The sequence below is a fragment of the Schistocerca gregaria genome, chromosome 7 (assembly GCF_023897955.1).
Source record: "Schistocerca gregaria isolate iqSchGreg1 chromosome 7, iqSchGreg1.2, whole genome shotgun sequence".
Taxonomy (NCBI): domain Eukaryota; kingdom Metazoa; phylum Arthropoda; class Insecta; order Orthoptera; family Acrididae; genus Schistocerca; species Schistocerca gregaria.
The window spans coordinates 154,904,911-154,932,081 of record NC_064926.1 but is presented as its reverse complement, the minus strand read 5'-3'; the positions used below and the strand labels follow the sequence as shown (position 1 = coordinate 154,932,081).

General features: G+C 41.6%; 1 protein-coding gene across 1 annotated transcript in view; it reads right to left on the bottom strand.

The window, feature by feature from the left end:
- Positions 1–27,171, bottom strand: part of LOC126281509 (hemicentin-2-like) — a 2,121,475-nt gene that overhangs the window by 1,664,869 nt on the left and 429,435 nt on the right. The gene's annotated exons all lie outside the window — the stretch shown is intronic.

Below are 27,171 nucleotides of genomic sequence, written 5' to 3'. Positions count from 1 at the left end.
CCCTTGAACATCTGTAAATGAGATTGAATATAATAATATTGAGAATGGCTTTGTCATGAAACAATCACATCCAATGGCCAACTGTTACGTACTGAAAAGATGTCCCATTATGGGACTTAACATCTGAGGTCATCAGTCCCCTAGACTTAGAACCACTTAAACCCAACTAACCTAAGGAAATCATACACACCCATGTCCGATGCAGGATTCGGACATGCGACCGTAGCAGCAGCGTGGTTCCAGAACGAAGTACCTAGAACCGTTCGGCCAGCGCGGCCAGCAGCTGACTAGCTCTCAAGCCGCAGTCTTGGATTGCCTAGTGCCGGCCGCGGTGGCCAAGTTGTTCTAGGCGCTTCAGCCCGGAACCGGGCGACTGCTACGGTCGCAGGTTCGAATCCTGCCTCGGGCATGGATGTATGTGATGTCCTTAGGTTAGTTAGGTTTGAGTAGTTCTAAGTTCTAGGGGACGTATGACCTCAGATGTTAAGTCCCATAGTGCTCAGAGCCATTTGAACCATTTTGATTTTCTAGTGGGCGAACTAGACAGAGCAGTCGGGCTTCGGACTGTGAGCAGCTGAGAGTGGTAGACTAGCATTCCAGTGGCTGCAATGGAGTTGCTTTGTGGACGGCAGGGACTGTTCCTGATACCAAGCGCGATGTTAGCAGAGCCATCCATGTAGTCAGGTGTTCGCCCGCGGAGCAGGGGACAAGGGCAGTCAACGACGAGGTGCCTTCTTCAAGCTGGCACGGCATAGAGCTCTCTGCGGGATCTCACTAATGTTCAACGTGGCCCGCGCGCCCGTTGTGTGACTACAAACAATGTAATGGTTTATCTGGTGTCGTTTCTTGAGGTACAGAACTCCGATTCCCGCAGAGTTGCGGACATGGGTTCCCAGATTACAAGAGGAGTAATAATTGGGTGAATTAGTGGCCGACAGCAGTAATTTGATCAAGCGAGTGATTCAGCATAGTGCATAGTGAAGATTGTAGGCAGTGAATTGAGCGTATCAGATGATCAGTAATATTTATTTAGATTCTTAATTTTTACTAATCGAGTATTCTTTCAGAGTTGCAAATAACATTATCATTAGTGACTAGTTTCGAACATTTTCGTTCATTCTCAAAGCATTACCTACATCAGAAAGTACAATGTTATTAACAGAACATGACGTACGACATATCAAATTTTGTGTGGGCAGAGAACAGCAGTGCAATTAATCTTTTGTGTCGTACCTTAATTTCTAATGCTTCACTTTACATACAACTTTTTTTAAATCGTATCTGTATGATAAATGTTATTTGGCTGTATTACGATTGTCTTGATACACTGAAAACTCGATGTGCCTCTTTAGTTGTTCATGCATAAGAGTCTATGAGATGACTTTCGTTGTGCATTGTGTGTCCATATTCTCTGTCTTTCTTTTGCCCATGCGAGATACCAAATTGTCCTCCAGAGGGGAGACTGCTGTATTATGGAACACTTTTCAGACTTTTGCCTCAAGCCAGATCGGTAGTGGAAATTTAATATTTTTCTTACAGCATTTTTAGCTTACAGCATTGACTTTCAATATGCTGCAGCCTTTTCTACATCATTTATTCCGGAAATACACTCCAGCGCCAAAGAAACTGGTAAAGGCATACGTAGTCAAATATAGAGATATGTAAACAGGCAGGATACAGCACTGCGATCGGCAACGCCTATAAAACGCAACAAGTTCTTGGCGCAGTTGCTAGATCGGTTACTGCTGCTACAATGGCAGGTTATCAAGATTTAAGTGAGTTTGAAGGTGGTGTTATAGCCGGCGCAAGAGCGATGGAACACAGCGTCTCCGAGGTAGCGATGAAGTGGGGATTTTACCGTACGACCATTTTACGAGTGTACCGTGAATATCAAGAATCAGGTAAAACACCCAATATCCGACATCGCTGCATGCGAACCCTTACCCAAAAGACCATCAATAATGGCTTTCGGATCCGAAAGCACTCTGGAGTACCCTTGATGACTGATACAAAGCCTTACGCCCCTCTGAGCCGTTCAACACCGACATTTGGGTGTTGATGACTGGAAACATGCTGCCTGATGGGAAGAGTTTCATTTCAAATCGTATCGAGCTGATGGACGTGGACGGGGACTGTTTAAGCTGGTAGAGGCTGTGTAATGGAGTGGAGCGCTTGCAGTTGGTGTGATACGGGACCCCTGATTCGTCTAGACACGACTCTGAACGGTGACGCGTATGCAAGCATCCTGTCCGATCACCCGCGTCCTTTCATGTCCATTGTACATTCCGACGTACTTGGGCAATTCCAGCAGGACAATACGACACCCCACACGTCAAGAATTTCTACAGAGTGGCTCCGGGAATCCTCTTCCGAATTTAAGCACTCCGCTGGCCATCAAACTCCCCAGACATGAACATTATTGAGCATATCTGGTATACCTTGCAGCGTGTTGTTAAGAATAGATCTCCACCCGCCCGTACTCTTACGGATTTATGGACAGCCCTGCAAGATTCATGGTGTCAGTTCCCTCCACCATTACTTGAGACATTAGTCGAGTCCATGCCACGTCATGTTGAATCACTTCTGCATGCTCGCGGGGGCCTTACACGATATTAGGAATGTGTGCCAGTTTCTTTGGCTCTTGGGTGCATAGTGCTTCTCTAAAATTGAAAAATGTCTCAAGATACTGGATATGTACCCTGTGAACCAAGTGGGCAATGGAGTGAGGACGTAGTGTCAAATTGAAGATTGACTCTTTCAAACATTTATTAAAACTCAAATTAATAACAGTTTATATATTTCACGTCCAATCAGACGAATTAAAGAAAACATGAAATTAAAATCAAGAACAATTACTTCCAATCAGTTCAAATTTGGAAACACAGAATTAAGAATCGTCCACAAGAACACGTTTACACGACAAGAAATTCCTATAAAATTTCTAAAAACCTACGACACTATAGTGAAGGTATCCTTTTCTTTTCCTGAATCATAGGGTAATCATTTAAATTAACTCCATGGGTAATCCATAAATATTAAACAAGACATTTTTGGAGACCATATAAGCACCCTGAAATGAATAAAAATTTTCCAAAGTCATGATACAATCAAATGCGGCCACAATGGTTTGTTTAACTACTATAAAATACAAGGCTCCTCCTAAGAAAGGTTGTTTCCTGTGACTCAACTCGAGTCAACACGAACAATCGGCTCCAGCGCGCTGCGGGCGCGATATTGCTAACAGCTGTGGCTCCCCAGGTGTTGCCAACTCACATCAGATCATTTCAAAGGCCAACATTTACTGGATCTCCAATGATCATCCAACACCTCATTTCTTTACAAAATGTGAAAAGAACAATGACTAATAGTTGGAGAGCAAAATACTTAAAACTCATAGCTAACGTGAGTCCAAAATTACAAGGTAATTACAATGAGAACATTACCAAGGATTTTCTCATTCTAGGTTTCACTAATCATAGTACTCACACGACGGCGTTAATGATCACTTAAAGATTCACACACTATTCGTACTTTTAGGTAAGCGCGTGCATACATAACACACAGCATTAAATCAGACCCTTTAATTGCTAGGTGGAAACCCTTACAAATTTCTTTGTCTTTACGCCAACAAGTTGTATAAGTTTCTGGACTCACAATGCCTTTTCCGAAAAATAATAGAGTATTCTGTATCAGACCAAAAAATGTAGGAAGTAACTTGAAATTCAGAAGGACGGTGGTGAGATTAGAACCATATTAAGTGGCACAGAATAACATCACATACTTCAACTACTCGATACTACCACGCCCGTCGCCATTAAGATGCATAGGGTGAGTAATTTTTGCGCTTCTAATACACCAGTAGCGTTAACCGCCCAGTGCCGGACGTTTATCAACACAGCAGAAGTGTTGGATGTAGGAGTGTTCATGGTAACATACCAAACCAGTTCTGTGCTGGCTACAAATATTGTACAGTACTACTCCTGTGAGTAATCTTCTCTCTCATAGTTCACAACTATAATACGTTTCCAGATACAGGTTAAGCCAACAACCCAGGTAAGCACTGACATAGTCTAAAAACCGGGTAGCTCTATGACTTAGAACATTACTTTGACAAGCCAGCGCAATTCGCATTCCGTGATATAACTGTGCTATCGCACCGGTCTCCACCATCCGACTCCGAACAGCCTCCGCAATCATTCCCTTTACGACTCAAGATAGTGTTACCGATGTGTCACTCGTCAGAACACTGAGATCAAATGTTCTAATTTTCTATTGGAATTTAAATGTGTTAATACTGTAATAGCCGACCCGCGACGTTATTACCCTGGTCCTAAAGGTAAACTTGTTGTTTCATTCCAGCAGGGGTGGCCGAGCAGTTCTAGGCGCTACAGTCGAACTACGCGACCGCTACGGTGGCAGGTTCGAACCCTGCCTCTGGCATGGATGTGTGTGATGTCCTTAGGTTAGTTAGGTTTAAGTAGTTCTAAGTTCTAGGGGACTGATGACCTCAGAAGTTATGTCCCATAGTGCTCAGTGCCATTTGAACAATTTTTTTGTTGTTTCATTCGATTTCAGAAACAGCCACGGAAAGGCCTAAACTAAAATGTTGGCATTAACTGGAGAAATTAGTAAGACATTATAGGAACTCAATTTGAAAATATCAAATGTTTCGTGATAGAGGTCTTACTTGTGTTTCGAAGTACAAGATGCTGCACGACTGACGAAGTGTAGCTTAACATTTCATATGCTATAACCAATTATAAAAGAATATGAAATTGTAATCATATAATTTTGTAACTGGAAAATTAACAGTATCTCCCAAACAGCTAAACTACAAAGGAGCTAAATATGTAGAACTAAAAGTATTTACAAATGTTCCGAAAAGTACATCATCATATCCACTCAAAAGAAAAAAAAACGGCAGAAAATGCCGAGAACTACTTATGGTAGTCTCTAGTGCGCATTCCCTCATGTGGTTCTAAACTAAGTCACGAGACTGAAATACTACCCAGCACACATTTTCAGTTCCTAGGAACACTATCCTCGAGATATGAACATTTCTCATAGTGACACAATCGAACTGGGAATAGTTTGATTTTCTTTAAAAACGGGATTCCTCGAAGAGTGACGATAGGCCGTAATGCCTGGTGCAGGTGTTTTGTGATGAGTGCTCGCCGTTAAAACGCCTGCCAAACAGTTGGGCGCTGAATGGTTCGGACCGCTTCAGCACGCCTGCGTACGGTTGGCCGCCCGGTTCTCAGCGTTCGCTCCGCTTCGCCGATGCCGAGAGTCCAGCCCACCTGGGTCCGCTGCAGAAATCCTGATTAATTTCCGTCTGGCTCGGCTAAAAGGGCTTGGCCCAAACTGGGACCCGCCGTGCAGTCTGGGGATCAATGTCAAATCAGGAGCCATTAGCGCTCGGCCGCAGTAATTGCTTGTTAAAAAATCCAATCACCGCTCTGCGCCGAGTGGGCCCTTTGAATCTGCGAGGAATTAGGGCCCGGGCTTAACGGCTGCATTTTTGCTGCCTTAGACTTTGACGGTGAAATGACCTCAGGGGTGCACCGATTAATTGCATTGCTGTCCCGATGCAGGTAGATTTGCTTGCTCATGCATAATCGCATCCATTTATTTGAAATTAAAATGATGGCCTTTATCCGTTGACCTACTTGCATTGAATGAAGTACACTGATATGTATTGTACTTCCGCCGTGTCGGTTAAGTTCTTCGCCTCAAGCTACTTTATCTGACTTCCTTTCCAAGTAGACATGAAATTGTCAGTGCCTACCAAAATAAAGACGAATTCCCTTTCGCTACTTATAATTAAACACGGAGTTACAGGAAGTCACTTGGTTTTTTTTTTTTATATAGTGTGAGACAGCTAAGACAGCCACCATAAATATTTGCAAAATTAAAAATAATAAAACGAAGTGTAGTTACGAGGAATTTCCCGACGTTCAAAAGTAACTTTTATCTTTTGTAATCGCCGAATTCCGACACCGATTTTTTTCCCCAATGCAACTATATACTTTTATCTGTGGCATTTGACAGAAGCTTTAACGAGAACTTCAGTGAAATGATATATATGGGGCTCAACGAAGTAGTATCAAGATGACTGGGTTACAAACTACAGTCCCGTCGTCTTCCCTATTACACCAAATGTAAACGAACACACAACTCTGTAATGATTAGCGTGTTTACTACCACGGCTGTCATACCAAATGCTCAAACCATTGAAGTTGACCTTTTCTACACTCTGTGAAATAATTCTCAGAAAATAATACTGCACGTTGAATCTGTTCTAGAGTTAACGGCAATTAGGTCCGTGTTATAAGGCAATTCATGCCTTCGGCAGTCGCAGGTGTTCCTTAATAGGTGTCTTGTTTTAATTTTTGCCACAGATAAGCGTATAAAATGTTAAGTTTGGTGAGCTTGTTACCATTTTGTGTTTCTTGAACGACTGTTCCAATGCTCTCAAAATGTTCTTTTAAGAAATTCTGTCAAATGCATTTGAGGAATGGAAGGGACATCCGTCAGCATGATACTACGCTGGCTACCTTATGTCCACTGCGATGTCTTCCTGTAACTACGGCAGTAGCATATCTTAAGAACTCGAGATTCTTGACTGTATATAGATTCCCATCAACAGAACAGAGATCAAAAACGAAAACACGCACCAAACATTAACAGACAAAGAGCATAGTTTTTGTCCACTTCTTTGAGTCAGCATGGATTTTGAATTGACTTACAGTACATATTGCAACGATTGACTAGCTCCTGATCTGTAAACGGTGCTTCTTCCTCACACGAAATCTTTGCATGTAGATACCGCGTCACTTTCCACTTTTCGTAGATAACATTCGGAGAATTGTTCGAGGAAGGCATTACCTTAAAGCTGTAGATGCAGCGGAATGTATAGCGGGTGAAATGGAATGCTATTTATTTTTCACTAAATACTCGTTTGACTGATCTCGTGCTTCGGAGATGCCTCTTAGTGCCATCTTCATTATGTGTTACTTATGTAGAAATGTTAATTTAATTTCTTTCAGCGGTTTCTCTTCTTTTTCACTGTCGTATTTTATCCTTTACAATTCCTTTATATAGAGCTTCCCTTTATAATGCTTGCAAAGAGAAATCGTGAGTGCGTGGCAAGATGTGGATACTCTTCGGCAGTCCACAGCTCGTGGTCTCGCCATCGCGTTCTCGCTTCCCGAGCACGGGGTCCCGCGTTCGATTCCCGGCGGGGTCAGGGATTTACACCTTTCTCGAGATGACTGGGTGCATGCGTTGTCCTGGTCATTTCATCATCATTCATGAAAGTAGCGAGTTCGGACTGAGCAAAGGTTGGGAATTTGTGCGGGCGCTGATAACCGAGCAGTTGAGCGCCCCACAAACCATACATCATCATCATCATCATTATCATCATCAACATCATCACTCTTCAGCATACAAGCGCTCTTCTGCTCTAGTTGTATGGTGACATTCGCTACAAGCGATAATCAGTTTTTTAATTGTCATATTTGTTGTGAACATCTCAGGAGCCTTACTAGCAAGTTATCTGATAACTACAACAGCAGAACAGAGACTGATGTACTTCAACTGCACAGTAAATACAAAAACCGCACCTGAGTTGCGTGTTAGTTTTCATTCGGTATAGCAGCTGTACAGTGGTTTGGGGCGTTGTTGTCTTGATGGTATTTTTTCAAGTCTCATACATCTTATGTTGTTGAATTTCTCTTAGGCGCTTCTTTTAAATGCCACAGAAAAAAGTATATAGTTCCACTGGAAGAACGTATCGTAACTCGGCGACTATGAGGGACAATTTTTTTTTAAAACGTCAGTAAATTCACCACATAGTGCGTCGCCCTCTATAATTTGGTAAAAGCCACACCTCGCTATATTTATTTACTTTGGAAATATTTAGCGTGGCCTGTCTTAGCTGCCCCTCACTTTGTAGAACGTATGTATGTTTTGCATCACGAAACATGTCTGTGTCAGACAAATTCAATGATCTAGCTATGCTGTACGAACGGGAGCCATAAGATTTTAATTACGGATCTGCAACTCTTAGGCGTCATGATAGTGTCAGTATTCACCACTAAATGAGACACGTCATAGATCTCGATGTTAAAATCTCTTTTCGGTGGTCACTTGGTAGACTTGTTTTAACTCGAAATACCCTTTAATGGAGGCCGAAATTGTTCGAAATACGTTTCTATAGTAGGGTATATTTCTGCCAAAAATCATCAATTTCGACTTACCATCGTCTTCATCATTATATACAATTAGAAAAGGTCGTTAAGAAGTAGAAAGCGAAATTTACCATGCAAATAATGTAATAAAAACAGTACACTTCGGAGAAGTGTCATGTATACACTGATCAGCCAAAACATTATTACCACCTGCTTAATATGTTATTATCCGTCTTTGGAATGAAATATATCACTGTTCTGCGTATCAGGAATCAGGCAGTTTGTAGGTACATATGCAGCATTACATGGGCGCTCATAGGTCATATAAATCGCGTAAATAATCGGCCCGATAGCGACCCTGATGGGTTCCATAGCATTTACATGAGGCGAATTTGATCATCGAGAGATGAATGGTGGCGTACTATTGTACTACTGAAAGATGATATCGCCGTTGAGGAAAACGTCAACCATGAAAGGATGCTGGTGATTCGCATCTGTCAGCTTGTCCTCCATAACTGCCACAGGTCCTATCAAGATCAGAAGAATGTCTCCCGCAGCATAATACTGCTCCCACCAGCCTGCGACCGTGGCAGGCTGCACGTTTCGAGCCGCCGTTCACTTCGATGAAGACGTTTGTAGTGACGGCCACGGACTTAGTGTAGCAAGATTGTGAATCCCCGAATAGCCCAAATGTTTGCATTAAGCGTCGGTCGAATCCCGATGGTCCCGTGCAACAGATCACCATCTATCCTACTTTACAGAGCAGATAAGCTGAACGCCACGTTTTGTGAAGAGTCGTGGACGTCCAACGAATTAGCACCTAGTAGTAGTTCCACGGTCATTCTACCTCATTCCGCCGATGGTCACAACAGTAGCACTTGAACATTCGACCAGCTTCGCCGTTTTCGAGGTACTCGTTCACAGCATTTGTGTAATAATAGTCTACCCTTTGTGAGAGTCACTCATCTCAATGGATTTCCCCATTTGAAGAGAATTTCCTCGATATGGCGATACCCCGTCCTAGTCTGCGCTGCATAGGTACTTTTGCTATGGCGTCACGCACCCGCAATGCCAACAGGCTTATAAGTGTAAATTCCTACAGTGATAATTCGATCTATCATTCGAAAAGGATTTGGTAATAAGACAAAACTGGCAATGACACTATTTGACTCACGTGAGAAAGTAAACTATAGTTTAAAAATGTATAAGATCACTGGCAGTACCTAAGGCAGTACATCTGGACAGTTTGTCCCATAATCGTTTTACAAGAGATGAAATCATGAGATTAGTGAAAGAAATTGGTTTATGTACAATAATAACAAGGTAATGCAAGATATTTGCTCAGCGCAGCAACACTAATATAGAAACCGAAATGACATGTGTGTGTGTGTGTGTGTGTGTGTGTGTGTGCGTGTGTAATGACATTTTTCTAATTTGTTGACTCACCAGACCACGCTGAAACCAGCGAGTAAATTAATTAGACTGTAAGATGTTTTTGTAAGTTAATTTACTGCTGAATTTTAACTTCAACTTATCTGTCACAGCTACAGAATACGAGTGTGTACGCTGTAACGATGTGAGATTAATTTCTAGTTAGAAAAATCACTCACACAGTCCCCTTCACGCGCTTTACTATATTAACTACTCCCATATCATTTCCGTAACATGTGGCACCGACAAGCAATTTCATTGTGTTGTAAATATCGGTATCGAGTGAAATATAATATAGCTGTCGCTTTCCAGATGTTAATCATTCATGCAACAGTGATTCACGTGTCAGGAGTTAATAAAATGTCATTCAGTTCGACGATTTATATCCTTCGTATATTTTGACACCAGAAGTTTTGCCATAAAACGTCAGGGGGAATGAGAGTAACGAAATATACCGTCACTAAATATGCAACGTTAGATTTATTGTATTTAAAAATTTGGAAAGAATTTAATGGCATTTCGTATCCTTTTTTTTTTTTGTAGTGTTAATCCCACTGAATTTATGCTGAACACAGGGTTGTCAAAAAAAGGCCTTATTTACTCTCCATTCTCTATCAGAAAGCAGACACCATTTAACTTCATACCTGGCACAAACTAATGGCACAAAGACATAAATGCATGTAACTGAAAAACGAAATTAATGATGACTCCGCATATAGGTTCAAAAATAGGAACAGAGATTAATGACATGTTAAGTTGGAGATCTGAAAGTGGTAACTCACTCACTTTTCATATGTTCTCCGTGCAACTCATACAGTGTAGGAATCCAGTAAAACTTTGATCGATGTATAGTAATTAACGGCTCTTTTCTCAAATCTATGGAACAGTCACAGACGCATACAAGATTGAAATGTTAATAATTTTTAGGTCACCGCTATATGGAAATGAATAAATGCTATTTACGAAGAGTTTGCAATCCATCTTAATTGAGTTTTCTTTAGGGTTAACATATGTTGCTGCAGATCTGCTGATGAAGCAATTCTTTTTCCTCTACTACTAAGAATAGTTGTTAGCACAGTACATAAACTGGAACTCATCTTTCAACTTGTGAAGCTTAAACGAACACACATGCCATCTTCGAGCGCTGTAGATGGTGTGAAAATGGCTCCTGCGGCTCTGTGGCCCTCCACTACTGACGCAAGACATGGCAGTGAAGTAGTGTGTGTGGTCCCATCAGATATACGGAATCATTGAAGTAAGACTTCACTGCTGAATTTGGACGAACTGCCAAAGCAGACCTGCCTCCAGAGCACGCTGTGCTACTCGTAACCATGTCACGCGGCATAATAACAGCGGACGTAAAAGGATACAAGCCAACAGGAGTTCGTTATGAGTGTCACGACATGTCTATGACAATCGGTTTCATAGCTTATAGTAAACAGTTCTGTCAGTCAATGCAAGTCTCTCTTAAGCAGTTTCCGAACGGACACTGAGAAGGGAACTGCACGATGTGTAACGATGGCGTGCTGAAAAAAAATATAAATAAATAAATGCCTCCGAACTTTTTATGTGGATACTCTGAAATCCTTTTAAGTGAAACAAACGTTGTTAACATTCTACATCTTTATTTTTATGTCTCCACACTTATTACTCAACATATGCGGCGAGGCGGCGTTTCAAACTGCGTCCTTCGACGTACTGCTCACTTGCAATAATTCCACCTACGTCAGTACAGCATCAGTTCACCATCCCGTTTCCCCGCAAACGTAGGTACTGATAGTACGTCGAAAAAGCAGCGTTGGTAAATCGACGCCTATACTTACACTGCAATGCCCACGTAACTCTAGTAACAAGCTAGCCAGTAAATATCATATGATAATTTTAGGGCGGAAGGTGGTTGCTTCTTTCCTTTAGTTCAAAAATGGCTCTGAGCACTATGCGACTTACCTTCTGAGGTCATCAGTCGCCTAGAACTTAGAACTAATTAAATCTAATTAACCTAAGGACGTTACACACATCCATGCCCGAGGCAGGATTCGACCCTGCGACCGTAGCGGTCACTCAGTTCCAGACTGTAGCTCCCAGAACCGCACGGCCACTCTATATATAAATACGAAACATGCCACGCGGAATTTACACACAGTACGAAAGTTCACACGCCGCTAACTTTCCAACAAAACAATTACAAAACTTCCAACTTTCAAGAATCTCCTCGAAAATGCAGCTACTTTCATGGCAACACAAGGTAGATGCGAGAAACCAATTACTTCTTTATTTTACACATAATGAAGACTGAAACGTTCAACATGACCTGCATGTCCAATAGCTGACTAGTAGCTGCCCCGAATGCTGCTCCTACCACAGCATATTTATCAAGTAGTGAAAGGGAAGTGCTTAACTCTGATTGGCCGATCATTATTGCTGGCCAATCAGAAGAATTGTTCGAGATCAATCTCGCGCCAAAACTGGCCTGGGCCGGTCGGAGTGGCCGTGCGGTTCTAGGCGCTACAGTCTGGAGCCGAGCGACCGCCACGGTCGCAGGATCGAATCCTGCCTTGGGCATCGATGTGTGTGATGTCCATAGGTTAGTTAGGTTTAATTAGTTCTAAGTTCTAGGCGACTGATGACCTCAGAATTCGCATAGTGCTCAGAGCCATTTTTGAAAACTGGCCTGCGCCAATCATTATTCATAGATGCATTTGTGTCATTCTAACATGCAAATACTAATATAAGATTTAATAAAACCCAACGAAAAGAAAATTAATTTAGAATCTGATTTTACTTTCAAGTGTTATTCTGGCCACCTCCTTACGAAAGGAAGTACACTTAGACATACGTCATCCTCAAAGTGGGCACCAACATCTTTCCCATGATATTATTACGTAATGTATTACATAAATTTAATCTTGAAATTTACCATATGTCCCACATTCACACTCACTCTCATTTACTCCCATAACAAAATTAGACACAAATAATAATTTTGTCTGATTTTTATGTTACGAAGTGTGAAGTAGTTGAAGTTTTTTATTTAAGCCTTAATTAAATAATTCTCCCATCGAGAGTTCTGGTTTTGTTTTCAAATGATAACAAAATTTAAACTGTTATAGGTCCTAAATGAATTTAATTCTCTAAGTGTCAGTTTTTGACTTTTTAAGTAATTTTCTCTATCTCTCGAACTAAGATAGTTACAATGTTGAAATTTGTATACTATCTTCTCCTGAATAACTGAAGATGGTGTACCGATTTTGAAAATGATTGAATAATATTTAATATAGTTTATTTAGGTTCAAAGTGGCATGAATATACGCTTCTACTGACTGACACAGCCCGTTCACACTATGGCTCACCACGATAGCTGTGTCATGAGCCATCGCTAAGACACAAATCTGCAGCGTCCAAAGCTCCAATACAGTGGGCTATACCGCAGTGAATGTTGGCGCGTAATCACTTGCGATGTCACACATAGTCGCCCAAGCGGCACTTTTCTCCCGGCTGCGGACCAGTTTGCTGGAACCGTCTCCGTAGAACCTTTGACTTTCTGAGGATCCACAACCCCACCTCTGCTTCCACCCAATCCTCACTATCAAAGTAAAGTCTTCGAAGGGATTCTTTAAGTCCTGGAAATAGATGAAAATCAGGTGGGTCCTACTCAATGACAGTGAACCCCAGTCGTCGGATTGTTGCAGATGTCGCAGCACTCGTATTTGGTTAAAAATGGTTCAAATGGCTCTGAGCACTATGGAACTTAACATCTGAGGTCATCAGTCCCCTAGAACGTAGAACTACTTAAACCTAAGTAACCTAAGGACATCACACTCATCCATGCCCGAGGCAGGACTCGAACCTGCGATCGTAGCGGATACGCGGTTCCAGACTGAAGCGCCTAGAACCGCACGGTCACACCGGCCGGCTCGTATTTGGTTTGGCATAATTTTGCTGAAGCAAAGAGTTCTCCATCTGTGGATGAACTCTTGGATTTTTAATCTGAAATACAGTACTCTGTTTCTGACGCATTGCCATAGCCACGCTACCCACCGCCAGATTACTCTCTACAGTTCGGAGTCCTCTAGCGGCCGAAGGCTGCCAATATTTAGACCTTAAGAAAAAATATTTAGAACGTTAATAATGTTTGTTTTATTTAAAAAGCTTTGAGTTTTCACTTAGAAACTGGAGGCATTACTTTTCAGCATGGACGTATCAATAAGCCTTTGCACGCACAGGCACGTAGAGCTTCCCATCTTCAGGGGGTCAAATAATAGAGAAATACGACACCAGCTGATGGGAAACTTCTATTATAGCACAACAAGTTACTATTTAGATCATTTTCCAACGTTTAGAGGCGTCGAGTGCACCCACGGTTCAATGAAGCGTTTACCCCTCAGTATGTGGAGCCTACAGCTCACGCTGGAGATGGAATCGTGATGTTTTGATGGTGTGCAGGCTTCCTTAGTCTGATTACCGTGAATATGAAACAGGATGTTATTTAAACATCCTCAGTGATCAAATTTGCTCTCTGTTCTAGCAATTCATGATTAGTATGACAAGAATATTCCTGTTTCACAATATGTTCCTGTTTTGAAGGGTACTCTTTTGCCCCGACCTTTTCCCGTAGAAAATATTCGCGACTGTCGGAATACGAGTGAAGTGCATGAACGAATGTCCCTGCAGCAGGATAGCTCGGCAGGATATAATCATTAATGTGTGGCTCAAGCTAGTTGTGCCACACGTGAAGAAAATTGTAGGTACTCTTCTTTGTTAAACTGAGGGGCAATTATGTAAGTTAGAGGTGATGTTGAACGCTATTAATACCATGTTAGTTGCTTTCTTGTGTAATTATGTAGTATAATTTTTAATAGCTTTGCCAATACTGTACAGGGATCTTTAAAATTCCCATTATGAAATCTAGCACTTCTAGAGGGGACTGAATAGATAATATTTTATACTGGAATCCATGTCCGGAAACGTACCTTTTCAGCGCTATAGACATTTGAAAATATGTTGATAACGCGACCTCTTTTACAACTAATCTATTAGGCGTGACTCAGTGCACCACTTGCTTTACAGTTCTATTCACTAATAACTTGCAGGAAGGTTGATGTTAGAGTGACCGAGTCTTCCCTACGTCCCAATAAGCACGAACAATTTCACAAAGCTTTAAAGACGATCTATTAGCTCATCGTGTATTTATTCTGATACAACGGTCTTAGAAAAGTCTTTCAGTAGGCTCGGAGCTACTTTAATATCCGAGGTCTCCATTGCTGCACTGGTTACGTCGTTGCCTATTGAATAACGAATATTTTTCGACATTCCATACTCTCTGATGTTTTCTGCACCATAGAACTAATATCATCAAGAACATTTGGAAGGCCAAGAAGCAAAGTATAAACCTGGAATATCTCACCGTGAAGGGCAGAGTGAACGTAGCATTACATCGTCATTGTCATCGAATTTTGTTTTGATTTCACAAAGCTTTAAAGACGATCATCTTCAGAAAGGTTTTAGTACGCAAATATCAATAAACTTCCAAATTCCACTACAAACTGACGTCAGCGACGTAGACCATCAGGTAAATACATCTGTTGCGTGATCCTGCTGAAAAAGGATACTGGAGTATGTCTTTTCCCATTCACTTGGGACGCTTCACTCCTACACCAAACAATGACAATCGGTCGAAACAACATTGCTGAGGGTCACCTGTATATTATTTTAAGGTATCCTATCATGTCCACTCTTACGGCATATGTGTCGCTCTTGAAAGAAGGAACTATATTTTCAATTTTGAAAGACGGAATTCAGTATTTCAGCCTTCCGATTGCGAACAGAAAATTGTATAGTGTCATAGTTATAGTGATCAACAGAAGTCGGTCATCAGTCTGAAACGATGTGTTTTGATCATTGCCGTTTCTGTGCCATATCATTATCTGTAGCTGTCTAAGATTAAAAAAACAAACTACTTAGATCATATTTTAAGACTGATGCGACAGTGGCCACAGTGTTCAGTATGTTGACATGAAATTTTCTGAGCATTATGAAGTTCTGTTATACTGAAGTGTTATTCAATAAATAAGATTGAGGACTAAGGGTAAACCGAAAAAACGCCAAAGTAATGACGAGTATCAGAAGTAAGATTAAAGATGAATGGCTCTGAGCACTATGCGACTTAAATGCTGAGATCATCAGTCGCCTAGAACTTAGAACTAATTAAACCTAACTAACCTAAGGACATCACACACATCCATGCCCGAGGCAGGATTCGGACCTGCGACCGTAGCGGTCGCTCGGTTCCACACTGCAGCGCCTAGAACCGCTCGGACACTCCGGCCGGCTTAACGATGAACTGAACACAAAAATTAGTGACTACGAATTACACGAAATTAGGGAATACTTGGAATTCATGGCGAACAGTTGGCTAATACTATCAAATATGGAGCTGATTTCTAGAAGATATTTTGGAAGATGTGTGTTTGGGACAGAGAATTGTGTAGTACAAAATTAAGAGCTGTGGCAAAACCAGAAAGCAAGAGAATCAAAGCGTTGAGATGTGGTGCTATAGACAGATGTAGAAAACTAGGTTGACTGATCAGATAAGGAATTAGAACTCCCGAAGAACCCGGGGAGAAAGGAATATTTGGAAAATAATGCAAAAAGACAGGAAAATATGATAGCAAAAAGGTTAAGAATAACTTCCGTGGCACTAGTGGGAGCTATGTGGGGTTAAACCATCAGCGAAAGACAGAGATTAGTGTGCATCGAACAAATAATTGAGGACAAGGGTACAAGGGCAACAATGGGATTAAGGAAGTGGCATAAGAGAAGAATTCGTGGAATGCCACATTAAACCAGAAAAAAGATAAAAAAACTAAATATGTAGGAGTTTTCTGTAGTAGAAATACATATAGAAAAAAGGTACATCATTTCATTGAACCACAGACGCAAGTGAAAACCTCTATAAAAGGGGAAAGAGACTATATTGTTTGTTAATTGTTGTGTGATATTTTGGTATTTCCAATACAGATTAGCAAACAGATGAGGAGCGATAGCACGAAATATCTATGTGGAGCTACACAATAACGTATAGAAGATCTTGAAGAACCATTGATTCTAGAGAATTAGATCTAATTAAAACTCAGCACTTTTGATGGCGCAGATGTTCCCAAAAATGCCTGGAAAATAAAAGTAACATTTGCTTTTATAGTAACCTGACCAAAATTTCTATTATTTAATTTAAAAATACGGCTGCTTGTACATCTGCTGCTTTTATGTCTTCAAATCCAGTTGACGACGATTTTTGTAGTTCCTTCACACAAATCCAAGGGAGCACAAAATTTCTCATGTTAGAAACCATTGCAAAAATTCACAGTACTGGAAAATTAATGTTAACATATAGCGTGGTTTTGCGATCAAGGACACACGTACTTCCGGTTACTAAGGGAGATGCAGTTATTAATTAATCATGTTCGCTGCCGCTGGCTACATTCAGATGATGGCGAACTGGCTCCTAAGTTCAAACAGCGCGAAGCGGAAAATTCCATTTGGAAACGATGTGGTACCTCACGGTTGTAAATAGTTGATGGCAACGGCTGCTGAGCAGCACAACATGTGTCCATTAGACGGTAAAGCGACGCGAAGGGTGTTGTCGATAACATCTACACCGATGTAGTCTTCGCAGACGATCTCTATGGATTTTCGCTTTTGGTAAATAATTTATTCTCTAGGTCTGACAACAGTGCAGTTTTTACTGAGATTTTCACATGAATTTAATGTACCTCAAATCAACAAATCTTGCTGTGTTCTAGGGTTTTTATTATTAGATTAATTTTTGATTTTTTAATTCGTTGACATTACAGAAAACAAAGTGTGCTACCTTCGCAATTGCAGGAAACTGCCGTTTTTAAGTATTGATTTTCAGGCAGATGGTAATAAACATACTGTAGATAAGTTGTAACCTCAGAGACTACAGCACCGCGCTGTTGAGACACCGATGGGGTCGCCGCCGTTGTAATGAAGACTGCAGACGCTAAATAGAGCAACCGATCGTTACAACTACTTCAGGGATAACATCTAGAGCCACAGTTTGCTGTCTTCCTTTCCTCCCGACAGTTGCCTCCTCGACGTCATTCAATAATCCCTTGATCTAACCACAACATTCACATTGATCTTGTGTTTCACATATCTACTTCTTTTCTTTATCAGTCTTCTTACTGGTTTGATGCTTCCCGCCACGAATTATTCTCTTGTTCCATTCACTTTATCTCAGAGTAGCACTTGCAACCTATGCCCTTAATTATTTGCCGGATGTATTCCATTCTCTGCCTTCCTCTATCGTTTTTACCCTCTACACCTACCTCTAGTACAAAAAGTTGTTGCCTGATGTCTTACTAGATATCCCGTCTTCTTGTCACTCTAACACATATCCTTTTCCTGTCCTATTGTGCACAAAACCTCCTCATTCCTTACCTTATCAGTCCACTTAATTTTCAAGTTAACTGCAGCACCACACCACAAAAGCTTCGATCCTGTTTTGCTCCGGTTTTGCCAAAGTCCAGGTTTCTCTACCATACAATGCTGCGCTTCCAACGTACATTCTCAGAAATATCCTCCCGAAATTAAGGCCTATGTTTGATACTAGCACAATTCTCTTGGCCGGGAATGCGCTTTCTGACAGCGCTAGTCTGCTTCTGATATCCTCCTTGCTTCGTCATTCATTAGTTACGTTGCTGCCCAAATAGTAGAATTCCTTCACCTACTTCGTGACCATCAATCCCGATTTTAAGTTTCTGGCTGTTCTCATTTCTGCTGCTTATCATCATTTTCATCTTTCTTCGATTTACGCTTAATCAGTACTCTGTTTATTCCATTCCACAGATTCTGTAATTCTTCTTCACTTTCACTGAGGATGGCAATGTCATCAGCGAATCTTATCATTGATATCCTTTCACCTTGAACTTACTTCCACTCCTGAACCTCTTTTTTCCGTCATTGCTTCTTCGATGTACAGATTGAACAGTAAGGAACCCTGTCACTGAAAAGTTCACCGTAAGACATTCTCTGCTTTAGTCTCTTATTCACAACGAATCCTATTCCAGTTGCATTATTTTCTACTGTTGTTGATATACTCTATACTCATCTCACCACAATCATTGTCTTCTTTCTATTTCACTTCACTGAAACTCGCTATAATCTAGACTGACCTTTCGCATTTGCCTTTTCAGATTTTCTAAGTTCCTAACCACGGTCGGGCTTCTGACATTCCACGCCCCGGTTTGTGAATGTTATCCTTTCGTTGGTTGTACAGTCTTTTTCTCATGGTCACCTCCAACTTGGTAGTAATTCGTAATCTTTCGTCAATGACCCTTTTTCTGTCACAAGCCACATATCCTGTGGATACACATTTCGTGGTTTCCGTTTCCTTTTGTATCCTCATGCCAGTGATAATTGCTGATTCATCCACCTTTAGGGGCAGTTTCCTGCTCCCCCCCCCCCCCCCCCCGCCCGTCCTTCCTCCTCCCATCATGGGCAGGAGAGTATCCTGAACCTCTATTCACTTTTCCTCCCTCCTTGACAGAGCGGTTAGCAGAATGAGGGTGACTTCTTATGCCGAAAGTCTTCGACCACCAAGGCCGATTCTCATTCAAAACGTAAACGGCGGCATGGTTCGAAGCAGGGTCCTACGACGGTTTTATTGCTAATCAAAGACGCTACGCCTATTCCACGGGTTTTGCGCCACAATACGTGTAGGGGAGTACGCACTTCGTGGTCTCGCGGTAGCGTTCTCGCTTCCCGAGCACGGGGTCCCGGGTTCGATTCCCGTCGGGGTCAGGGATTTTCACCTGCCTCGAGATGACTGAGTGTTGTGTCATCGTCGTCATCATCATAGTTCATATCCATTACGGTCGGAGGAAGGCAATGGCCATCCACCTCCACTAGGACCTTGCCTAATACGGCGGTGCGGGTCTCCCGCATCGTCCTCTACGGTCTGTTACGGAGTATGGGACTTTGTATGGGATCCATGATCCCTTACTAACATAGATGCTAGTATCTGATGCCCATGTAGATAGCAGACATGAATCGATTGTCGAGTGCTGCAGAAGGCAGTGAGACGAGTGTTGAGTGAGGAGTAGTGATGGAGAGTCTTGAGTGACAAGCAGTGTTAGAGAGACGGGCGAGAATGGTGGTCGAGTAAATTTACCGGAATGTGACAGATGAGCGCGTCCCCCTAATCGCCATGGGGTGGACCCTCATCGATACCAATTCGCAAGTGATATGACATCAAGAGTGACAAGTGCCGAATTTCGTGTTTCGCGTCAACCGCGTCGGCCAGCAACAACCATGGACTGCAGTGAGGATTGTTGTGGATGTTAACCATCATCATTGCGTGTGACGAAATGCCTAAAATCAGCAACCAATAAGAGATATAACTGTCATTAGACGTGTAAGGCGAAGGTAGCAACTGCCTCATAATTTGTGTGTTAGTAGGAAATACATATCAGTTCGTACATAGCAACCTTTATGGTCCTTAATAATAGACAAACGTTCAATCATTCCATTATTCAGTTACAGAACAGCCGCACTCGGTTGAAATCCACCCCGAAACCAGCAGAAAAACCGATATCCTTTCATCCATTAATCACACGGTCATATAATCATAATAATTAACAGTTTGGCGGCTTCGATAAATTACGCAAAATCCAATAGGGGAATTAAGACGGGGGTGTTTCAACTTCATCATCATGATCATCATCATCATCGCGTGTAGTGAGAGATCCATGTCTTCAGTATCCAATCTCTGTCTTCCTCTACAGCTTTTACCCTCTACAGCTCCCTCTAGTTACATGGAAGTTATTACCTGATGTCTTAATACATGTCCCATCATCCTCTCCCTTCTTGTAGTCAATGTATGTTTCTTTCTTTCTCGGTTCTGCCGAGCACCTCTTTATTCCTTACCGTATCAGGCCACCCAATTTTCACCATTCTTCTTTAGCATCACATCTCATAACTTCGATTGACTTCTGAGTTTTCCCCCCAGTACATGATTCATAATTTCTCCCTCAGATTAAAGGCTCTGTTTGATACAAATAGACTTCTTCGCCAAGAGTCTCCTTTTTGCAAGTGACGGTCTACTTCTTATATCCGCCTTTTTTTGTATGGTTTGGGTTATTTTTCTTTCTGTGCAACACAATCCCTTTAGTTCGTGGTCACCAAAGTTTGTCTTAAGTTTCTCGCTTTTTTCAATTCTGCGATTTCTCATAACTTCCGTCTTCCTTCAATTTGCTCCCAATCCGTATTCTGTACTTCAAGTTCACGTAGTCTAGCAATGTCATTAGGGGAATCTTTCCATCGACATCATTTCTGCCTGAATTTTAATCTCAATCTTGAACCCTTCTCTCACTTCCGTCATTTCTTCTTCGATATAGAGCTTGTACAGATGTTAAACCTACTTTTTACAGTTTGATCTGATGAAGAACGTTGGAGCCTCAGGGAAGCTACACAAGTACGATGCAAGCCTAAACGGATAGAGCGCAACGCAGTACGACTTGCAGGCGATCAACGGTTGGAACATGGGTTTATATTAGACACTGAACGCAAATAAATGTAACTAATTTCGCATAAATAGGCGAATCGATCTACTTCTCTTCGAGTTCACCATTGGCAATAAACCACTTGAAACATGAATTACTCTATAACACCTAAAGGGGAATAAGCACATATAATAATAGTACGACATGCAGATGCCAGATTGAGATACTTGATATAATGTTAAGGAAATGTAATTCATCGAAGAGAGGTCGGCAGCTGTAGCCGAGCGGTTCTAGACGCTTCAGTCCAGAACCGCACGACTGCTACTGTTGCAGGTTCGAATCCTTCCCTGTGCATGGATGTGCGTGATGTCCTCAGGTTAGTTAGATTTACGTAGTTTTAAGTTCTAGGGGACTAATGACGTCAGAAGTTAAGTCCCATTGTGCTTAGAGCCAGTTGAACCATCACCGAAGAGAGGTTTTGCTTACAAAGCAGTTGTCCTACAGGACGTTGAGAACTGTTCATCACTCTGCGACCCTTTCCGCCAAGTAGGACTGGTCGATAAGAACCGAGAGAGTTGGAGAGAGAGAGAGAGAGAGAGAGAGAGAGAGAGAGAGAGAGAGAGAGAGAGAGAGAGACAGAGACAGAGACAGAGACAGAGAGGGTGCAACTAAGGGCGGTGCGTTTCTTAAGGGCGTGTACACATTAGAACAACAAAGGCCATCAAACGACAAGAACTGGATTTAGCTGACAGTTGGTGGCCAATACACCATTGGCATTCGACTTCTCATTCACACTGAACAAAGAAGCTTCCTAATCCAATTTCACCGTCCGAAATTATAATGGAAGAAGAGGCTTTAGCACTCCTCGGATTCACAACATTTATTATAGTGAAAGAATGTGATTATCAGCATTAGGAGAAGAAACGACGCTGGGGCACGATCGCCGTTTTAAAACGTAGAGAGGAGTGTCGTGGGACAAAGCTAATGTCTATCATAAAGCTGAATTGGAGTGATTTTGTGTAGCGAAAGCTGCAGATTTCGTATTGTTATTGAATTTGTTTTCGAAAGACGACATTTCTTTTAGGAGAGCTGTGCGTGCAGCAGAAAGTTATTAGTCACTCCCAGTTGTGTTCGTTTCTGTTTGTCGTTCACAGCGAAAAGATGTAAGTAGCGACACCATTTTCTTTTGCACATAGTGCATACCACTTTATAACACGAGTAGCTGAGTTACTTCCATCCACACATCTATTCTTTTCAGTTTGTTTTTATAATCGCATTTCGTAAGTTGCATGAACATTTCCGTTGAGGATAAAACTCTATCACTTTTAATGCTCTATCCATATTCCACTCTATACTCCATTATTTTTGAACACAATAAATATAGAACCTTAAAGACGGCTGGCATTGTTGGCGAGGGAAACAGCGACTCTAGAAATTTTTTCAGGACAGCCACAAATTGTTTTATTTACTAGGTTCACTCTATAATTTAAATATCAACTACTGTACCTTAAATTGTAAAGTGCGTAGTTTCTAATGGTGCTCTTGTTAAATTAAAGAGGGGAATCAGTCAGTCAAGCATATGAATTTCGACATCCGGCTGTCCTGAAAAACTTTAATAGATGCCCGATCTGGAGACAGAACAAATCTCTACTGAACCAACGAACATTCGACCCGAAATTCACCCTAGCAGAGGGCTACCAACGCCTACCAACAATCTTCTTGGACGTTACAGCCAGACAGAAGCACAACCAAGGCTAACAGCTTCGTTGGCTCTTATTTGCTGCCCATACACAGTAAGCAAATGAGGACCAAATAACAGGCTGACTGCAGTTCGTTGGTGTTCGTTCGCCTATTGTGTATGCACGTTACTAGGGTAGTCTACTTGACGCAGGAGCGTTTCGGAGACGCTCAACAAACTCCAGTGGCAGACGCTAAGGAAAAGTTCTGTGCATCACGGAAAGCGTTCCAAGAAGACTCTAGCAACGTATCACTTCCGTGAGTTATACTGTGTAGTAAATTGTCACCGGAAAATTTCAAGGAACTTTAGCGAGTGGCAACAAACTGAGCCAAGGAATCCATGCCTAGTATATTTTGTCGCTTCCTTTGTCCTCCTTTGTTTTATGTTACAATATGAATTTAAGAAGAACAGTGATTGTCTTTTGAGTGGCAGAACTTTGTTTTCGGGTTAGGCCACTGTAAATTCAGCTGAATTGTATTATCGCCACCAACCGTTCATGAAGTATTACGGTACAACTGCCATGCACCGACCAACCATTGCTGCACATAGGCTATACCGATGCTGCATAGAAACTCATGTGATGTAGAGACCTTTCCCTACCCTGTGACCATTTAATTTGCAGCTACCTCCCATGTACAACTCACGTTTTATATCACTGAGCAGCTATTGTGCGGGCCTTTACTTCATACAATTCTCAACGTAAGTCGGTGTACGCCTTTTTGTCCAGCTAGTGTTAGCCATCAGCTCTGATTAAAAGTTCTGGGTTTCGTCAAATTCATGTCAGCTGGATTTTCAATACAACCATACTATTATTTGAATAAACTGTTATGGAAGGGAAGGGCTTGCTTTTGACATATCTTTGACATATCTCTAGAAATTGAAACTGTACCTCCTTATCAAGACACAGGCTGTGTTACACACTATTAGTGGGATGCTTTAAGTGAGATGTTTCCTGAGGGTGATTAAGTTTTTGTCCCTTTGTTTCCACACATAGCAGAGGCCAGATTTCACCAGACTTGGTCTGTTACCCCTTTACACACAGTATAGACAGCGACAAATGTCAGTACTCGAGATTAAAGTGGTGAAATGCTCTTCCCACTCTTTGACCAGAAACTGTAGTTGGTACATTCTCTGCGTACTATAGCTAACTGTTGACTAAGTGCCGCTCTCGTATCGGTCTGATGATCAGCGTCCTCCTGCATCCTAATCTGTGGATTCACTCTGTAGATGAACCAAGACATCGCGGACGTCTCCTGTGACGTCAGTTCCACTAGCAAGTGATCGCCGTCGGAGCCGCTCTGCCTTAGGGGGTTACTGCCCGACTGAAGCCGTCGCCCTACTGGCGGTAACGACTCCATAAAAGCCGTTAACGGTGTCACCCGATGTGCCACCTGAGCTCCGCGGATCCCTTCCCCATCAAAGGACCCACCATTCACCACCAAATATCCTTTAATGGTCAGCTATTTATCACCAGAGCCCTGCAATCATTGCCTGTTTGATTTACGTACACAGGTAAATCTGGTTAGCAAATATTACTGTAAAATTACGGAAACGGCAAAACTCGATGCACCTTACGCATAGGTGAAAGCAGGACACTGCATTCAAATTTCGTTTTCTGAAAGCATTAAACACTGTTACAAACGTTCCGCTAGCGAAAAAGCTGTAGAATTATGTGCCAGAGTATCAGACAAATAATGGTTTCAGTAACATTTCTGTCTGATACAAAAGAGTTCATTTTTCTGTATCCAGAAATTCCAACAAAACTGAAGGCCAATAATCGCACTGTTTTGAGTGCAGATAATATTTAATCACTTGACTATCGGTTACCACAGCTTCGCCGGCCGCGGTGGTCTCGCGGTTCTAGGCGCGCAGTCCGGACCCGTGCGACTGCTACGGTCGCAGGTTCGAATCCTGCCTCGGGCATGGATGTGTGTGATGTCCTTAGGTTAGTTAGGTTTAAGTAGTTCTAAGTTCTAGGGGACTAATGACCACAGCAGTTGAGTCCCATAGTGCTCAGAGCCATTTGAACCATTTGAACCACAGCTTCGCAATCGCATCAGTTAGTAAAAGCAATTTTACAACTGGTTCCGAAGATAGATAACTAACATTTAATTTCCTTCAGTTGACGTTTCCACTATAGCTGCAATGCGGAGTAGGTCTTTATTCCAAATGAGCTGTGTTTGAAATACTTTGTGAAATACGACAGACGAGCAGTATGGAACCTCTTAATTAGAAACGGGTATATGATTGAATGACCCAAAATGAGGCGTAAAATTATGCCTTAGTTCAGTAGCAATATGTTAGATAGGTTCCATAGGAATCTTGTACAGTTCAAAAACGTGAATGAGTAGTAGCAGAACAATTTATGGACTTAGATATGAAGGAATAACTTTGGAAATTACAGGGCACTTTGAATAAAATCTTTATGGCCATTAGAGTACATAGGAGCCGGACCAGCACATTCCTTACTAGAGAAACGAAAGTGAAGAAATGGGGATAGAGCCTTGCTTCTAGTTGATCCCATCCCAGGACCGTATCAAATGCTGCGCCTCGCTCGGTTATATGCCAGATATACTCTCGGATGAGCTACGTTACTCTCTCGCTGCTCCCTGTTTGCGTGTGAAAGAGGTGGGTGTGTGTCAGTTTTAATGTCTTACCTACTTAAACTGAAGGTCTTACTGTGTCGTAGCTCATGCTGCAATGAAAAATTACAAGTTTACAATACTGATCTGCATCATTGTTAGTCACATTAGTGTACATCTTCGATTTCCTGATTATTTATTTTTTAGATCAGCATGTAAGCAAGCACGAAGATAAGACACAGGTCATTTGTATGTAGGAATAAGTCTGTGTGTATTAAAAATACATAAAACAAGAAAACTTAAAAGGCGTAACAAATTCAAATTTAGCGTGAATAAAATCGCTTACAGTCTCAAGGTTGTTCTTCTTTTGCTGAGTTGTACTATGCATTTCCATCGTCAGGTGAAAATCGTCTTAAAGTATAATTTACTTCCGCTCTTGGGTGAGATTCTGAGAAAGTTATATATCAGGTTTTTTATTTCGTGAATCAGTTGCGGAAAACACGATGCGAAGCACTCAGGAGAACAGTGGTAACTTAACCGAACAATGAACGAAGGAAATTTAGAACGTTTTATTACCAGCAGACGTTGGTTTATCAATTCTGTTACCGCATATCACGTCGCTCAAGGCGAGCATTTATTTAGACTTTTTAAACACATTTTGCAGACGATGTTTAACGTAATATGATCCAAGATGACGTTTATTGCGTAGTGTCAGGGATAGGAATGTTAACTAAACTGATACATATAAGGAATAAACTAGTGACTGAAGACCTTTTTGGTAATAGTACCAATGTGTGGAATACAGTCTCGTTCACAGCTCCAAAATATGCATTAAATGAAACGAATTTAGATTTTTACTGGATGAAATTGTGACGACCTTTACAGATCCAGTATGGTATTCATCAGGAATTCAGAAATTAATCTAGTTAACAGGCTCCTAATTCCTTTACTTCTCTTAACCTTAGGCCCCTTCCTCACCTGCTTCTTTATTCAAACGCAGACCAGCTTCCTACGCTTCAAAGTGCTGTAAAATCATAATTTCATGTAGCTAAACATTTATAATGGGACGCTGGATTTAGTTCATCATAGCGTTGAGACATTTCTGTATGATATTCGCCATCACATGCCGTTCAAACCAAGAACTGGTTCAAATGGCTCTGAGCACTAAGGGACTTAACATCTATGGTCATCAGTCCCCTAGAACTTAGAACTACTTAAACCTAACTAACCTAAGGACAACACACAACACCCAGCCATCACGAGGCAGAGAAAATCCCTGACCCCGCCGGGAATAGAACCCGGGAACCAAGAACTGGATAATTATATTTCAAACACTAGTCGTTCTTAGCTATTTAAGCACATCAGAAAGAAAAGTAAGCCACCGCTGAAGAAATGATGTTAGTACGGTGCAATACCACCTCTACTCTTGTTAATGGCCTAATTTCGGTGTCTAGCAGAATCCACTGTTTTATTTACGTATGCAATATCCAGTTGAAAAGTTGTCGAATTTCGGGGATGCTAATTGCTACGTTTCACCCATTGTTTCTAAATAGTCATAGGTTAGATCGTGTGGTAGAGCGGGCCTACCGAGTTGCTATAAAGTATCTGAGACTTGGCAAAACTAGAAATACGAGGAGAGTTCAGTAAGTAATGCAGCATCTTTTTTATGAAGGCATGTTGGTTTTTTTTCAGGATTCTAATATACC